Raw genomic sequence first — 17,812 nt, forward strand, 5'->3', positions numbered from 1 at the left:
TGGGAATGCAGACTGGTGCAGCCTCTGTAGAAAACAGTATGGAGATTCCTCAAAAAACTGAAAATCGAACTGCCTTTTGACCCAGCTATCCCACTTTTAGGAATATACCCCAAGGACACCATAGAACGGCTTGAAAAGGAGAAATGCACCCCCATGTTTGTGGCAGCATTGTTCACAATAGCGAAGATCTGGAAACAACCCAAGTGTCCGTCAGAGGATGAGTGGATTAAAAAGCTTTGGTACATATATACTATGGAGTACTACTCAGCCATAAGAAATGATGACATCGGATCATTTACAATAACATGGATGGACCTTGATAACATTATACGGAGTGAAATAAGTAAATCAGAAAAAAAACCTAAGAACTACATGAATCCATACATAGAAGGGACATAAAAATGAGACTCAGAGACATGAACAAGAATGTGATGGCAACAGGGGTGGGGGGTGGGGGAGGGGGGATGGGGTGAAGAAGGAGAGAGGGGTTGGGGGAGGGGAGGGGCACAAAGAAAACCAGATAGAAGGTGACAAGACAATTTAACTTTGGGGGAGAGGTATACAGCACAATGAAATGTCAAAATAATCTAGAGATGTTTTCTCTCAACATATGTACCCTGATTTATCAATGTCACTGCATTAAATTTAATAAATAAATTAAAAAAAATGCAGTTTGCCTCATGCTCATCTGATAATAAAAAGTTTTTCATGAAGCAAATTTCTCATATCAAGTCCTGTTTTGTCCATTGTCTTAACATTTGAAAAGTCTTGATTTCTTGTTAGAGCTTCCTGAATACTGTTGCCATGTGGGAAATGAGGCAGTATTCAGCTGTAATTGCAGGAGAGGTTAAAAAGAAATCCTACAATTGCAGGTTTGTCTTGACTATGCAAGGACACCTTGTATACATTATTAATTTTGTAGAAGTGACAAAAGTTATAGATTTTATGGATTTAGTAATACATAGTTGAAATATCTTTTGTGACAAACGTCAATGTAAAAAAGGTTTAAAACAAACTCTAGCTTAGCTTTAGAAATAGTCTTGCTTTGTTTGAATAGCTGTATATTCTTTTTCATGAATTCTATGCCATGTAAGAATTGGGTTTCATACTGTACATGAAACAGTCTTAAAATCAGAATGCTGACTTCTTGGGTAATTAATGCTACCCTTGATATCATAAACTGACAGTGAATTACCTAGAATTATGATCCATTTGAAATAACAGCAAACTTTAAATTATCATGTTATTTTAATAGTATTTTTTTGTATAGCAGGATTTTATATAATAATAAAGAGTATGAGTGACATGAGTATTAAAGAGTGCCAATATTTAAGATACTGAAAATAGAAAACATATGCTCTTCCAAATAGACAAAGCCAACAGTTGATGAGATATTTGTTTTATAAAACAATGATGAGATATTTGTTTTATAAAACAATTACTAAAGTTTAGATAATATCTTTAAAGTCTACATGTATATGAAAGGTTTCTGTACTACATGCTCATGGCTGCTGTTAATAATATCTTAAAATAGGGGAGAAAAAATGCTTTGTTTTTTATATTTTAACTAGAATAATTTAAAGGTAGCATGTGTTTTTTATTTTCATTGTTCTTTTTTTAGAATTCCATATTCTTTTAAATGTGCATTTTTTGCCTTTAAGATATTAGATTTGTATTTATTTAGACTTAATTTAGTGTATTTAATAATAGTAGCGTACCTTTCGGATTCAAATTTAAGCTAAATTTTATTCTCCTCGGTATTAATAATACATAGTTTTTTTTCTACCCATTTTATTCCAATACAATCAATATTTTTACATTTACAAGATGGCCATCGTGTTTCTCACAAGTTTTCATTTATTGAAAAATGGAAGCATTTCTTAAGAATCTAAGGTAAAAGTTTCTGTCATTTAGATAATTAAATTAAAAGTATTATATTAATTGTATAGGGAAAGAAAGCATTGTTGGTATTCAACCACTGACGTCCTGAGAATCAAATTATATAGCAGTTGAGTGAACATCTGAATCCATGTGTAGTACCTGGAAAATAGCCAGTTGCAGCTAAAACATTTCCTCATGGTGTTCATTAACTTTCCATAGAGAAAGTGTTTCACACTTAGATCAGCTCTTTTAGAATGAGAAAATTTAGAGCTAGAACAAATAATATTTAATGCTCAGTTGATAGACCAGCCAGAAGCCAAGATTTTTAGGTCTGCACATCTGGTCTTGATGATTTTGGATTCTTTATACTCTGATGATATGTCTTTGTTATGACTTTAGAATATTTTCTGGCCAACTCATTAAGCAGGTATGGAAACAAATCCTGAGTCAGACCAAGTTCCTATCATGCATGAAGAATACTGGACTGTTTTCATCCTGAAAGAGAAAAGCAGTTCTTTGGATGGTTTTATGGAGCCATTTTGCCATTTTCTGCATAAATGGAGTGTATTACTCCTTGATGGTTTCTTCTCTTCATCTTCCAGAAAAAGAATACCTTTTTCTTTCATTTGAATAGTACTTTTCCTTATGTATAGACCAAATTTTTATAAGGATCTGAAGACTTCTTGAAAATAATTGTCCTACATCATTTATAAAATATTCAAATATGATATTAAAGATACATTTAACCTAATTAACTCTCATTTTGATATAATATTTAAATAAAATGAAAGACATTCATCCTTCTTCAAGTGGCTTATATAATGTGTCAAATAGTAATGAATTATTGCTGAGATAAAAACAGTAGCACATAGGATATTTTGTAATTTATTTCATTCTTTGGTCACAGCTTATTATTGAACACTGTGCAGAAAATATCAGTGATCACACTGTATGCATAGAAAGAATTTACTTCTCATTAAGCACATTTCCAGTTTACCCAGAGATACTGCAAAAATCATTTAAGAGCTTTTTATATGTATTTCATGAGGAGTAGTATCCTGAACTATAGAGACTTATAGAATACATAGACCTATAGCTAAAAGGTTTTATTGGAAACCTTTCTGTTTATGAACAAAGATTGAATCTTTTCCATTACTCAGTGTAATGAAAAAGGAAATATTTTTTTTGAGGATAAGCCAATTTATATATTATTGGACATAACACAGACCACCCAGGCCTCAAGCCTACTGTTTATAGTTAAGGATCTTAAAACACATATGCTCTTGATGAGCAAGACTTATCTTTTTTCCAACTAGAAAGTTTTATGTCTACAAAGGATAATAATTTCATATTTCTTCCCCTATCCTTGGCTAGTAAAATTCTGTCAAGTAGATTATTTTATTTCCACAGGGGAAAAGATTTGTTTGGATCTCAGTAATAATAACATTGCTAAATTTCATCTATCAAAGGACTAATGTTTAATATTGTTGGAAAACACTAGAGTTATATTTGCCTTCCAAACTAGTTTCTTGTGTAAATATATATATGTATGTGTATGTACACATATGTGAGTGTATACTCACACACACACACAATGTAACTGACTTGTATTTAGTGCAGAATTTGTGGTTTGACTTGAAGTTTCATTCTTTTCTACTTAGCCATCAAATTTTAGAATTCTGCAGAGATTGATTTTAGGCTCTTTTCTTGTCTCTCTTTATTCTCACTGTAAACAACCTACCCCATTTTCATAACTCTTATCTGCTATCTAATGTAACTGGAGGGAAGAAAGAGAAAATGGTGCAAAGCAGAATCTATAGGCATGAATCTTTTTAACTTTCATTGGAAAGTCATGTCTGATAATATTTGCTTTTCATAAAGTAGGAGGTAGGCTCCTTAATGAAACTAAGGATAGAGAATCAAAGGCCTAAACAGAATTCAGAGGATTTGAAATACTTGTTTTGTATAGATCAGAGTAAAATGGTAGGACTGCTGGGCTGTGTTCAAGACCCAGTTGAGCATGGTGGTCATTTTTTGTCGTGTAGTTTTCCTTCGCAGCACATGCGAAGTTACAGTTATAGTTTCAGGAGAAGTAGTTTCAGGCATCATTGCAGTTTAGCCAGTGGAAGTGTTGCAAGGATTAATGGAAAGGAGTTTAGGAGTAGAGTATTTTCTTGGGTTATAGAACTTAACCTGGATAAGGAGGATAGTGAAGAAAGAAATTATTCATAGATGGGAAGAAATACAAATCTTATGAATTGGAAGTCTTTAAGATTCCAGAAAACTTTCCTAATGGGAGCAGTTTATCAAGAGAATTAGAAGTAAAGGAGTCTGTGGTTGTAAAGTGAACTGCTTTGAATAAATGATTCAAGAGTAGTTAGCTTGACAAGATTATGGTAATAACTATAGAAGTAGATGGTTGATTGAAGTGGAATTATTCACTGGAATTGAGAAGGCCGGAGCCTGACCTGTGGTGGTGCAGTGGATAAAGCATTGACCTGGAATGCTGGGATCACTGGTTTGAAACAGTGGGCTTCCCTGATCAAGGCACATATGGGAGTGATGCTTCCTGCTCCTCCTCCCTTCTCTGTCTCTCTCTCCTCTCTCTAAAAAAAATGTAGTAAATAAAAAAATATTTAAAAAAAATTTTTTTTTAAAGTGAGAGAAGGCCAGAGTATTACATGGATCACATGTAGATGTTGAAGTCACCCAAAACAATGGAAGGATTTAGAATTGAGAGAAAGATTATGAATTAAATTCTAGAACTTTGATGAAGAAGGAAGAATGACAGAGATTAGTCCATACAACAGTGATGAGGAGGCAAAGAGGGTGCTATGACGGAATACCATGAGGCTCTAATGATCAGGATTTTTACTAAAGAATTGGAGATAATGGTATAAGGCCAGAAATAGCCAGTAAGGAAGAATGTAGTAAAAACAACCTTAGTTTGAGATGACTGCAGGACATATGTGTCTTTAAGGGGCAGCAAGTTTTCACTGGAGTCAAAGAAGCAAAGAAGAAACAAAACTCGCAAACAAAAAACTCCTTTTTCAGACAGGGTTGATAATATAGAACAAGGTAAAACAGATAGTATGTACTCAGTAAATGTGATTTCTTTATTGAGCAATAATAAAAAGTTGATTGAAACACTACTGTGTTTCCATACATTTTGGTTGTCATGTGTATTGGTGTTAGGGATAGAGTATACATGTTACAGATCGATTTTAATAATCAGCATCAGTAGGGGATGAAGTCAAGAGTACTAAGGTGAGTAGGAGAGACAGAGTTATCGGTGAAATCAGTGCAAAATTTATAAATTATATGAAACATTTACTATCTAAGGACTATAGAATTCTATTTGTAAATATGATTGATTATATACATGATGGAGTTAAGTTTTGCTAAATGTCAGATACTGCTTAAAATGCTTCAAAGTTTTATATTGAGTTAATGATCATATTTATAAATTACCAAGATAATATAACAGTTTCTATTTAAAATAATGAATCATTTAATCTATAAAGTGATAAAACTAAATAAAATTTGTTTTCTTATTGAACAATGTCATTAACCTTTCTTGGAAATACTTTCTAAAATTTCCTAATGGAGTAAATCGCCTCTTATTAAACAAATATATTTGATTGCACACATATCCCAGTATTGGACCCTGTCTATGTTTGAGAAAAGCTCCTTGCATTGAGCAATTTCCTTAAATCCATTCAGTATTGTAATATAAATATATAATGAAGGCTATTTATTATTATAAGTATTGGTTGAAACCATGATAGCTAGTATATATTATCTAATATTGTGCCAAACGCTATTTAAGTATTTTACAGATGTTAATTAACTCAAAACACCCCTGCGAGGGTAGTAGGTATTGTTATTGTCATCCCATTTTGTTTGTTTTTTGTTTTTTTACAGTGACAGAGAGAGAGTCAGAGAGGGATAGATAGGGACAGACAGACAGGAATGGAGAGAATTGAGAAGCATCAATCATCAGTTTTTCGTTGCGACACCTTAGTTGTTCATTGATTACTTTCTCATATGTGCCTTGACCGCGGGCCTTCAGCAGACCGAGTAACCCCTTGCTCGAACCAGTGACCTTGGGTCCAAGCTGGTGAGCTTTTTGCTCAAACCAGATGAGCCCGCCCTCAAGCTGGCGACCTCGGGGTCTCGAACCTGGGTCTTCCGCATCCCAGTCCGACGCTCTGTCCACTGCGCCACCGCCTGGTCAGGCTATTGTCATCCCAGTTTTACAGATGAATAAACCTAGGTACAGAGAGGTTTAATTAACTTGTTGGTAAGTGGCAGAACCAGAACCTGGATACAGTTGTCTGGATCCAAAGTCTATGCTCTTAACCATTTTGCTAAACTACTTTATGTGAGGTGAGGAAGAATATGACTCTTAAAAAAAAATGAGGCCCTGACTGGTGGCTCAGTGCATAGAGCAATGGCCCAACATATGGACATCCTGGGTTCGATTCCCGGTCAGGGAACACAGGAAAAGCGATTATCTGCTTCTTCCCCTTCCCTCTCCCCCTTCTGTCTTCCCTTTCCATGCCAGTGGCTTGATTGGTTCGAGAGTGGGCCCTGGTGCTGAGGATAGCTCAATTGGTCCCAGGGCAGTCAGCCTTAGGCACTAAAAATAGCTCAGTGTGCCATGGGTTGCCGGGTGGATCCCGGTGTGGGCGCATGTGGAGTCTGCCTCACTATCTCCCCTCTTCTAACCTAAAATAAATAAATAAAATAATAAAACTTTTCCTTTCTACATTGTTTCTTATTTTCTCAGCCTATATGGGTTATTTAGGATTGGGTTCAGTATTTAAAATGGAAAAACCTAAAATACAAAGGCTTGAACATGAGAGAAATTTATTTCTTGCATAAAGGAGGACTCAAGATGCACAATCCAGGGCTGATAGGGTAACTCCACAGTCATTGTGTCCTAACCACCCTTATGAGTAAGTTTCATTCTTAAGCTCACTGCCTTAGTGACCTTAAGTAGTACTTAGTAGTACTAAGATGTGCTCTGGAATTCCAGCTGTCAAATCTGTCGTATAGGCCAGAAGGAAGGTGAATGGTGAAAAAAGAAGAGGGCCCCTCCTATTGAAATCAGCTTTCTTTGGACAAAGCCCCACACAACACTTTTGCTCTCAAATCATTATTTGGAACTTAGTCACATGGCCGTACAAGCCAGGATTTATTTATTTATTTTAAATTCTGGATAGCAGTATGCCTAACTAGATGATGGGTGATGGGTTTCTGTTACTGAGGTAGAAAGAGAATGGATATTGAGTAAGTATCTAGCAGTCTGTGAGAGGCCATCTTTCGTATCCACAGCTTTTCAGACTGGTCTTTTACACTGATTATATTCAGCACATTTTAAACTGAGAATTTAAATAACTGACATGCCAAGACAAAATTGAGGAAGAGTAGAATGGGATATTTTGTTCCTCATGGTATACTGAAGGTATACAAAAGGGGGGAGGCGTAAGTCATAATTGCTTTAGTTTTCAATTAGAGTAAAACTCTTCCATAAAATGGTAAGTGAAGTCTAATTATACAATATCAGAAAATGTGTTCTATTTTTAACAGGCTAATAAAAAACAGTATCTTAAAATTGGACTTCTGCTTCCTGTGTGGGGAAGAAATGGATGAAACCATTTCCATCTATTTGTTTCATTTCTTTAGCTTTATAGGAAGAATTGATTACTTAACTGAGACAGTCCTAAATGATCAGGAAGAAGTCCCTTTCTAATTCTCTCTCTCTGATAGGAGATAAGCACTTTGTCCATCCCCTTTTAAGGAATTGAAAACATGCTGTATCTGATTTCATATGATTGTGAGAAGTTCGTTATATAGAGAAAGAAAAATATTTTGAAGGGAAAATATTTCCTTGGAAGGGTATTTTTTTCCACTGAAGAAAATAGTAAGTTTCAAATAATTATTTAAACTTATTTCTCATTTATTCACAGCTTGGATTTTAAGATTGTTTTTAGTGATACATGAAAATTTGCCATGAAAGAGAATTTTATGCATTATATATTTCTAAAAATGATACATGAAACTAAATGCCATAATTTGTATTATTAATTCTCTATAAGGCAGTGTATTCTGGAATACAGGATAGCTAAGTACAAGTCTGGTTTACTCTCAGGGCAGATTTAAGTGCCTTCTCTTTTAAAAAGATGGTCTGAATTTGAATTGTTACATGACTTGTTCATTATACACACTCGATCAGCTATCACATTTTAGAGGACTTAAGTTTCCAGTAAATGATGTGAGGATTTGGACTAGAATGAGAAAACCTTCTGTATCTGTATTACAAGAGTATATTAGGGACAAAATTCTGACCTTAAGGGTCAAAGATATTGAATGGATGATCAAAGATTTCACAAAGAATTCTATTCATCTCTTCCTTGCTATTATATTTTTACTCTTGCTGCACAATTAGTAAGCCCAGTTTACTAGTGTTGTTAATGTTCTTTATTTCTTATGTTTTGTTGCTTGTGGAAACCTGATTAGAGCTTTTGAGAATGGCTTCCAGAGAAGAGTGATTTATTTTGTGCATCTAAGCTGGATCCCAGCTGTTTGAGGCTTTTCTCTTAGAAGTCTGGGTTTCAGATAGCATCTAGATGGAAAAGACAATTCTGGTTAAAATGCCTATCCTAGTCTTTCTTAAGCAATTTAAATTCTCTGTTTTTCTAAGAATTTTACTTAGATTTTTGTTAAAATCACTATTTCTAAATAAATTTGTTATGCTGATAGGATTATAGGTTCCAGAATTTGCTATTAGAATGGCTAGTTTTAAGGAAGGATAACATGTATTTAAAAAGTTATTTATATTTTTCTAATTTTAATTAGCCAAATTAATAGAATTCAGTAGGGTTTCTCTAAAAAACGGTTTGCAGTATATAACAAAAGAATATTTCCTTAATGCTTCTAATTCAGAAGTTACAGCCTCTATTAATGTAAAGAGACAGTTCTATTCATGCTTACCATATGATTTGTCATATTCTATATCTTTCCGTGAATCCATGCTTTTTAATTTTATTCACCAGATGAAAGCAGTTTCGCATCTAGTTTTTACTTACATGACTTGTCAAACTCCTGTTTATTACTAAAGCTAAGTTTCATAGCCTTCTTCATAAATTAAAAATTTTTAAAGTTCTATGAAAAAACATTTTCTAGAATGGTATCAGCCATCGTTATTCTCAGACTACACACTTCTGTTGACTCACAAGTTGTTTTTTTTAGAGAAACATTCAGTTTTTCTCAGATTCAAATCATTTATAACAGGAAATATCTTTAAAAAAATCTCAATTCTGTTTATTTTATATGAATTCTTAGTTATAAAATACTTTTCATGAAACTTGCTGTATCAGGTTACCTATCAGTTTTCTTTTAGTAAAGTCATTTGTGATTGCTTCCTTTTTTTTACTATAATCCTTAGAAGAAAAGCCCCCTTGAAAATTATACACCAGCACTAAAAAATAAAAAAGTGTGCAATCATAATCTTACTGGGTTCATTTGATATTTAACCAGTTCCCTACAGCTATATACAGTATGGTCAAATCAACTTACTATGGTACTATGGATATCTATGAGATTTTTGTTGTTCTACTATAAATGAAAAGAAGAAAGTTGTATATCACACATTCTGTTACCACCCTATTAATTTTGATCTATAGAAAGTGACTTAACATATGCAGGTTGCAGTTACTTTTGTGGTTATCTAGAATTGCATTGTTTGGTGTGGTAGCCACTGGTCACATGCAGCTATTGAGCTCTTGAAATGTGGCTAGTCCAAATTCAGTGTGCTGCAAGTATAAAGCATATCAGATTTTGAAGACAGTACAGAAAAACGTGTAAATATCTTATTAATGATTCTTTTATGTTGATTAATTGGTGGCATGATGTTGGGCAAACAAGTTTGTAACAAGTGTTTTTATGTTTGCTCACTTGTATTGGGGCAGCGCCATGTGTGTATGGTCTATGGAAGGCTGCAGGTGCTTGCCCTCCAGACGGCAGATTGCAAACTGCGGATTGTCTGCCTCTGTGAGGAGGGGTGATTGTTTATCATTGAAGGGGGATTTCTGCCCAGCCAGTTTTGCTGGAGAGTGCAGAGGGGCTTGGGAACCCTGCTGAAATTGGTGAGGGGCCTGTGAGTCCAAGAGAATGAGTCGGGGCTTTGGGAGCCCTGAGTGAGAGAGCAGCGGTCTTCCCTGCCTGTTTGCTCATCTGCCATTACGAGACTTGAATAAATGGAATGGCCCACCATTTTCTGGCTCCACGGTTCCTTTACTCTCTGCCCAAATCCAGTGTGAACCTGCATGGCCATGGCGGCAGCCTCTGCTCTTACACATGATAATATTTTGGATATATTGGATTAAGTAGAATATGTTACTAAAATTTCACCTCTTTCTTTTTACTCTTTAAAATATGACTACTAGCAAATTTAAAATTGCATATGTAGCTTGGCTTGTATTTCTGTTGAACAGTGAGTGCTGCTCTAGCAGATACAAGACGAAATGATCTTTGTGGATCCTTTTTCCCAGCATTGTAATGTTTCTGGCTGATTCTCTGATTGATTCTGGAACCATTATTTTGCATTTGATTGTTATGATGTTTTGGTCTCTTGTGGATTTTTACAGCCTGTTCTTTTGGAATGTAGGACTATGGGTGAATTCTTGAACCATTCTACCTTTGCTGTGAGAAAATGTGGCTTTTAAACTTTTCATATGTTTAGGTCTTCTCATTTCTGATTTTGGACCTTTCTACCTGGTATAACTATTATTCTGCCTTTATCCTTTTATTATTAAAAACCTCAGGTTTATTAATTTTATCTCAGTGATTCTATTTATTCTACCCAAGGCTTTTGACCTCTTATAGTATGAATTCTGTCTTTACTAGGTCTCAAATGGTAGATTCTAACTCTACTTCCTCCTCTAATAATTTAGCTAAGCAATCCTGCACAAGACATTGTTTTCCTAACATTCTTTTAGGAAGTCTTTTTGTCTGTAAATTGGATGTTGTAAAGATCAAATAAAATACCATGTAAGTATTATTATTACCTACCCATGTTCTTCTTCAGAGGTCTTTTATTTTCAACCTTCTTGGTAGTATTTGACTTCAAGGGTACTTACTATCTTTTCCTAGTATCTTCATGACTTTCTGTTTATTTTTATTATTTAGGTCTTCTCTTTTTCTTATCTATTGACATTTGTGGGTCTATCAATCTTTAGTCATTCTAACAGACTATGGGTATAAAAAAATAGAAAGACTATCTTATATAATATTACTCATAAAAATGGAAATCATCACTTGGAATCTGCATGTAGAGTTTTAAAATCTTGGATGATAAATTGAGAAAAAAGATTCAAACATTTAAGGCTGGAGAGGGAGAATACCACAAATTGTAGAAAATAAGACCTGAGAGAAAGGGAGAGAGGAATTAACAAATGTTGAATGCTTGTCATCCAGGCACTGTGCTTGATAGATTGTATGTTACCTCATTTTATGTTCATCACAATCTTTTAAAGTTGAGTTTTGTTTTTTCTCCCCCCTTATCTTATAAAAAGAAACTAAAGACCAGGCATATTAAGTACTAACTTGCTTTTAGGTTTTTAAATCCCTCCTTTTTGCTTATCTGCATTGCCTCCAATCCCTTTGTTTGATAAATACTGTATTTGGGGGCATTTGAGTTCTGTGCTAATGATGTGGATAAGTGTTGGTTCAAGGATAGTAGCAAAAGTAAATGAAATTTGAGTGTTTTAAAACAGGAATACCAGAAATGAGATTTATGAAGTGTATTTTTTACTGTTTTGGGAAACATGGGTCTCTAGACCGGTCTTTAGAGTAGGTGGAAGGGGTGATAACAATAGTTCAGTCAGCCTTCCCTTCCCAAGCTAGAAATGTCAACAGAACCTTCAGGTCTGAAAGCTGCTGAACACTAAAAATGAAACCCTCTCAGTGTCTGATTTTCTTTCCCACATTCCCTTGGGACCAACTCTGGCTATTCTGCCCATTTACTGGTAGGAGGAACTGAAATGATACTTGTAAATTTTTGAATTATGCCATGACATTCAGGGCTACATCCAGACTTATTTGAAATATCTTCACAAATGTGACTTATAACAATCTCTGCCTACTTCCCTCAAAGCTTTCCTCCCTGTCTACATTTTTTTCAGCCTATTAGCTCCCTAATGCTCTATTCCTTACATGTCTTTCTCAGGTTCCGTCAGTGCATTCCTACATTCTGACTTTCTGGCTTACTTTTTTAGAAAAGCCAAACTATGCTCTGTCTTCTGCTTTAGAATCTTATGGCAAGTATTCTATACTGACTCAAATGTAGAATTAGTAGGAGTGAATGAACTATTGAGAAGTAAATACAATATTTTCAACTCCATGTCTTCATATTAAAGAAGGCTAGACCAGACGCTTTTATTTTAAATGAAATATAAGAATGTTATTTTCCTTCTGCCCTGCTGTACAGTTGGTTGTCTTTTTTTGTTTTCATTTGAGTCTCGTCTTTCAGCCTCTTGAAATTTTGACCCGAAGCTTGAATACTCTTTCTTTTTTTCTACCAAAATCAGATGCATAACAAGGCAATGGCCGGAAGTCAGAAGTAAATTCCTATATTTAAATGCTAGCAGCCATTACAGGCTTCTGGAGGCCAAACCTGCCTTCCTGTCAGCCACTTGGCTGTTGGGTGACCTCATGTTCTAGGAAAGTGTACCTGACTAACTCTAAGAATGTTGTTTTCATACACTGTTGCCAAAAATAAAAACAGAACATCATTGTGTGTATTAAGTATTTGTCTCACAGGGTACTGAAAACCTAAAATATAGCCTCTGCATAAAAGATTGTTGGAAGACAAAATACGTTTTTCACCAAGTTATAGTCTCAGAGTGACAAAAGCCAAGATAGTTTGGATTTTAAAGTGTCCCACCCACTTTTCCTTATTGCCAAGTCCCACAGGGAATCCCTAATCATGTAGCATGGAACAGAAAGTTAGTTTTTACGTTTCTGAATAATAATGTTCTTTGTTTTATTGAATGCATTGGGATGACATTAGTTTGCAAAACCATATAGGTTTCAAATGCACAGCTTAACAAACCACCATCTGCCCACCACATTCTACGCTCTCCGCCTGTAGCAGCGTCTCTTTCTGTCCCCATTTACCCCACCTCTGCCTACCTTTACCTACTTCCCACTCTCCTTTCCCCCTGGCCATCACCACTCTGTTGGATGTGTTTATGTGTTATGTATATATATTTTTTGGTTTATCCCTTCCCCTTCTAAGTAATAATATGCTTTTGTCTAAGCATCATTTTAATTTACGTATGCAAAGGAAAATATTAAATTACAAGGAATGGACACTAGCCAGGATGTTATTCAAGGAGGGAATTAAAATGTAAATAGGACTACTTAGATTGCACCCATACATTAGTTTTATACATCTTTTAAAAAGGACATATATAATCCTAAAAGAAGTATGTGTATTGTGTGACTATATATGTGTGTGTGTGTATTTGTATATGTCTTGTTAGCATCTTTTATATAATTTTAAATGTTTCTTAATGTATGTTTGTTAAATGTTCTAAGAAATTTCTTTGTTAACTATTAGATCGCATATACATTAAATATTCTAGGGAATTTTTCTGTAAAGTACTGCATATGTACGTTCCTCCTTTCCTAGCTGGCAAAGCAAGAGCATGTTGCAAAGTCAGCTTATGACAAATACAGTTGTGCTGTAAACGTACTCTGTAAATATACTTTAGTTATGTGCCGCACTTTATTCAACAGAACTCAGGTAGTTTCTATATATGGAAGTATTATAGACTAATAGAAGTAGACAAGCTACCTTGAAGGTAAAATATAGTTTTGAACTTTTGGGTATTTAGTTTGTTCACCATGTATTAGAAGTTCTCTTATTTTGGGTAGAATGTTAATTATACAGGATTTTTTTTCTACTAAGAACATATAAGGAGATATCTTCAGTGGTCTGTAGAGTTGAATGTTCCAGTTCTTCTCATACAAAATTAGTATTGATCCAGTTATAGTATTTTAATATGAGACCTAGAATCATATTGGGACTGTTTGAGTAGATAATATTATTTGAGCAAATAATAAAATGCTGTAGATAATATTTTGTATTAAAATATTAAAGTTGTGAGTAATATTAAGGACCATTCAATTCAGTCCTTTCATTATATATTTAGAGAAACTAAGGCTCCGAATCATAATTCTTTTTGTCTTTAACTATTTCATGGAAGAGACAGTATTAAAAATGCAATTCTCAGACTCTGTCTTACCATAATCAGTTATGGAGTCTGATATGGGAGAAGAATGCTCACCAGAAGGAAAAGAATTATATATTACCTCTCAGCATATCAGGTAATATATATCTATTGACCTATTTATAGGTGAACCAATCATTTCTGTTGAAATTCATGATAATCTTAAGACTATTCTAAGTCATTAATGTTATTGGCTCTGATAAAGTAAATAACATTGCTCAAGTAGGAGTAGCTGTCTTTTGTTTTGCATTTTAAAATGATCAGTGCTACATAATTGATATCTAAGAAATACCTTCCAGATGGCTTTACTTTTGTTTACTGAACTCTATTTGCAATACTAATGGCTCTTTTTGGAAGAATGTGGGTTTACAAATAGAGCAAAATAGAGACAGACTCATAGAGAGCAGGCTGACAGCTGTGGGAGGGGGTACTGAGTGGGGTGTGGAAGGGTTGAGCAACAAAGAAAAAAGTCCTGGGCACGGACAACAGTGTGGTTATTGCCAGTGAGAAGTGTGGTTGGGGGATTGGAGAAGGGTGTAGTGGCACTAAATGGTGATGGATAAAGACTTGACTTGGGGTGGTGAACACACAATACAGTGTACAGATGATGGTTTATGAGATTGTGTATCTGAAACCTGTATAATTTTGTTAACCAGTGTCACCCCAATAAATTCAATAAAAAGGAAATAAAAAGAAAGAATATGGGTGCAACATATTTGTATGATAGTCAATTCCTCCCTCTTCCTCATTTAGTATGGCTAGATAGGATTTTCCTTTTTTTAAGATAAAAGCATATATATTAAACTTAGGTGTTTTCCAAATAGTCTGAGGAATCAAAACCTTTTTATTCTAGTTTTCTACCTGTTGTCAAATTTCACTTTCAATAAAGTTTGAGAGAAGCTAACATTTTTTTTTCTAAAGTTTCTCAAGAAATATCATGGTATTACTATAACTAATTTCCTATTGTTTCCTCTCTTGCCCAGCTGTCCCCCCAAAATTCACAGAAGTGGAGCTGTAAGGTTGATTTAAGATTTCCCATGAGATCCTCACAGAAAGGACAAGGAGTTTAGGGACCCATTTTCATAACACTCCTCTTGTGGCAAGGAATTTTTGATTTCACACTTGGGGAAACTGAAGCTCTATGAGGCCAAGTTACTTAGCTGTTACTCCTAAAAGTTCTCTTGTGTTCTTCTGCAATCAGTTCCTCCTGACCCTGCCTTCATTTCTGCTATCAGGGTCACATCTATCTGCTTTCTGGCACTATATATAGGTTAGGTTTCTTTTTCCTAGAATTTCATATAAGTGGAATCACATAGCATGCACTTATGTGTCTGGCTTCCCCCACATTTTGGGGATATTCATCCATTTTGATGAGTAAGTTATCATTTTTTCTTTGTCATTGCTGAGTAGGATTCCTTGTATGCCACAGTTTGTTGATGCATTCACATGTCAATGGACTCATTTCCAGGTCAGGCCAATTTTTCATTTGCCAGTTTATGTCACATGTACTGTTGTCCTTGATTTGTAAATAATGATGTGCTAATATGAGTATATCTCTTTGTATCTTTGGAGGGAGGGCTGTAATGTTGGACCTTTTTAGATACTGGTTTTAATTTCATGGCAGATGCTATCTGTACTTCTTCTTGCAGTTTGTAGCTCACTGTTTCACCTCAGGGATTAAGCCTATGAACTTGATATGGTCAGGAACAACAGTATTATGTTTTCTTTCTTTCTTTCTTTCTTTCTTTCTTTCTTTCTTTCTTTCTTTCTTTCTTTCTTTCTTTCTTTCTTTCTTTCTTTATTTATATTTTTATTTTTTTTTTCATTTTTCTGAAGCTGGAAACAGGGAGAGACAGTCAGACAGACTCCCGCATGCGCCCGACCGGGATCCACCCGGCACGCCCACCAGGGGCGACGCTCTGCCCACCAGGGGGCGATGCTCTGCCCATCCTGGGCGTCGCCATGTTGCGACCAGAGCCACTCTAGCGCCTGAGGCAGAGGCCACAGAGCCATCCCCAGCGCCCGGGCCATCTTTGCTCCAATGGGGCCTTGGCTGCGGGAGGGGAAGAGAGAGACAGAGAGGAAAGCGCGGCGGAGGGGTGGAGAAGCAAATGGGCGCTTCTCCTATGTGCCCTGGCCGGGAATCGAACCCGGGTCCTCCGCACGCTAGGCCGACGCTCTACTGCTGAGCCAACCAGCCAGGGATATTTTCTTTATAGTCTCAATGCTGAAGACAATAACTGCCATACCTTTATCTTTGCCATTTTGTTTGTTGTAGCAATAGCAGAAGCAGTAGTAATATATGATAGTTTAGTGAGCACATAGTGCAATATTCATATGAGACTAGTTTATTATTTGTATTTTAATTATGGAGAGACAGACACAGAATTTAAACGACTTGCTTGCTTGACTTTATATCCCTTCATTTTAACCCTGCTGTATCAGTGCTTAATAATTATTTATGGAACAAATGAATGAATGTGTAAATTTTGCTTCATAGTTCTCTAGAGATAGATTTATTACACAAAAGTGTTTAACTGTTGCATTCAATATGACTTATTGATAGTCTTGTTTTTCATCATCATTCCCTATTCTCATAATAACTAGATGATGGGACTGTATTGTGTACATACAAAGCAATATATAGAACTACATTATGATTCCCAGAAATGAAGTTACTCTTTGTAACAGAGCTAGCCTAGATGAATTCTTGATTGGATGGTGACTGGCAAGCAACAGATTTTTATTATCCTTAAAGCACTGAATATTTATGCATATTTATTACTTGGGATTTATAGTTGAATGATGTGAAATTTTGGAAAGCTTTAGTAATTAGAAAAAACTCAGAATACACATGTCTATGCTGTCTTGTAAAATATTAATATGTTGTAGGACAAGCCTATTTCTGAAACCAGTAACAAAAGTTTTTAAGCTTATCAAACTTAAAGTGAAATATTGGTGTTATTGTGAAAAAGACTAAATGATGTAAGGATTTGGGAGGAAAAAAGAAATTGTGCTTTAAATTTTCTTAACTATCATAAACAAATACAATTGATCTTCAACAGTAATATGCTTGGCCTAAATGGCAGACTACGTTACTCTTCAAAAACCTTTGCTAGCCCTCCCTGGGGAAGCATTATACTTCCCTGCCCTTGTTGACATCATGCCTGGCCTTAGATTTGCTTTGGCTAATCAAATATGCGTGGAAGTGATTTGTGCTTTCTTTTGAGCAGAAGCTTTGCGTCAGGACCTAATGTCCTATATGGTTTTTTTTTTTCCTGCTCTAACAATCAGCAGATCTGAATAGATGCTTTTCCATAATCCTAAGGTCCAAAATAAAGGTGACATGTAGTTGAGCCATAGCCAACCTTGTTTGACATGTAACATGAGCAGGAAATAAAGTGTTGCTATGGAAAACCATGGAAATTATACTACTGCAACATAACCTAGCCCAGTGATTCTCAAACTTGAGTGTGCATTGGAATCATGCAGAGATTTTCCTAAAACATAGATTGTACAGATTGTTGGTCCCCACTCTTAGGGTTTTTAAATTTAGTAGGTCTGGGGTATGGATCAAGAATTTGTATTCTTGACATGTTACCATCTGATGTTGTTCCAGGGACCACACT

The 17,812-nt window shown here is 35.2% G+C and overlaps 1 protein-coding gene across 3 annotated transcripts in view; it reads left to right on the forward strand.

Moving 5' to 3' along the window:
* TMEM135 (transmembrane protein 135) overlaps window positions 1–17,812 on the forward strand; it is a 379,338-nt gene that overhangs the window by 318,566 nt on the left and 42,960 nt on the right. The window lies entirely within an intron of this gene.

The sequence above is a fragment of the Saccopteryx leptura genome, chromosome 1, assembly GCF_036850995.1.
Source record: "Saccopteryx leptura isolate mSacLep1 chromosome 1, mSacLep1_pri_phased_curated, whole genome shotgun sequence".
Classification (NCBI taxonomy): Eukaryota; Metazoa; Chordata; class Mammalia; order Chiroptera; family Emballonuridae; genus Saccopteryx; species Saccopteryx leptura.